The sequence below is a fragment of the Meleagris gallopavo genome, chromosome 22 (genome assembly GCF_000146605.3).
Source record: "Meleagris gallopavo isolate NT-WF06-2002-E0010 breed Aviagen turkey brand Nicholas breeding stock chromosome 22, Turkey_5.1, whole genome shotgun sequence".
NCBI classification, from domain to species: Eukaryota; Metazoa; Chordata; class Aves; order Galliformes; family Phasianidae; genus Meleagris; species Meleagris gallopavo.
In genome coordinates, this window is record NC_015032.2 from 2953879 (window position 1) to 2955256 (window position 1378).

Here is a 1378-nt window from a genome sequence, read left to right on the forward strand (position 1 = left end):
GCCGCAGGATGGGCTTCCTGCGGGTTGAGCCGTGCGCTGCCGCGGTTGAAAAAAGCAATAAATCCCCCCGAGATCCTTATCTGAGCGCTGGGTTTTGTGTGGGTACGACCACGGGCGTAACGGGGGAGCGGGGAGGGAGCGTGCCGAGGCCTGATGGGAAGAACTCTGAGGAGTTCGGTGTTAAGCGCGGGTTTGGGAGCCGCAGCAGCACCGCCCTCCCCGCCGTGCCGTGGGCCCGAAAGTCGAAATCTGTCCGATGGCGGGATGGCGGTGCCCAGCCTGCCCTTCACACACAGCCTCGCTCCTCGCAGAGCCGCATCGGGATCCCGCCTGGCCGTGGCAGGGCTGGGGCAGCTTCCTGCCTCACCTCCGTCCGAAGGTCAGTGGCTGTGAAGCCGGGAGGAAGGTCGCTCTTAGCCCTGTGCTGGCTCGGTCACTGCTGTCCCCCCAGTCCCCCCCAGCTTTCTCCTCCCCCGAAGAAGCGTTCTGCTCCCTTGTTGACCCACTACCTCCCTGCTCTGTGCCCTAGCTGCTCCCAGTGCTGCTGGGGTGCAGCATCCTGGCATAGCCGCATCACGCTGTGTGCTCAGCACAACTCTGCCTTGGTTTTGGGAAGTTTTGCTGGGTTCCCCATCACATCACCCAGGCAGAGCACCTACTGGCAAGCAGCCGCTGGGTGCCATAGGCACAGAGAGCTGTGCCAGTGCTCCAGCTCCTGCCTCCGTGAGCTTTCCTCACTGCTGTGAGGCTCAGGGAAAGAGGTGAGGAATGGGAGATGGGGGCTGGAGCTGCTGCTCAGCATCAGCTGGGAGGCCTTCAGAGCACCACCTTCCCAAGGACATACTGCAGGCTCAGTGGAGCTGGGAAGAGAGCTACAAAAGTCATGAAATAGCAGCTGTTATCTCAGGGGCTGTTATCTCAGCCCATGGACGGGTTCAGCGTAGAGACCAGGCTGCCCTCCAGCAGAAAGGCCCCTTTTGCTCAGCTGAGGACCAGGCCACTGTTCCTGGTTCTGGCACTGCTCATACAGATGTGCTCCAGGATCCTGCTCCAGCCAAAGGAACAGCCAAAGCAAGGCCCTGCAGTGGAGGGATCAAGTTGTTGCATGGACTGAGAGTTTTCCTTAAGGAATAAATTCTCGGGTTGCTCAAATTTTTGTGATTTTTTTCCTGTCATTTTATTTTGGAAGCAGTAGATCTCGGCTGAGGTAGATACCAGAAGCAAACAGGTGATGGCAGTGCACGATCGCTGTGTAGGAGATGCTGGCTGCCCAGCAGTGTCACCCAAAGAAAAAGGGAAGGTGCTACACTGTCATACTGGAAGAAAGCATTCAAAATACAATTGCAGTCTACTAAGTGAGTTTTATTTTTTTTATTCT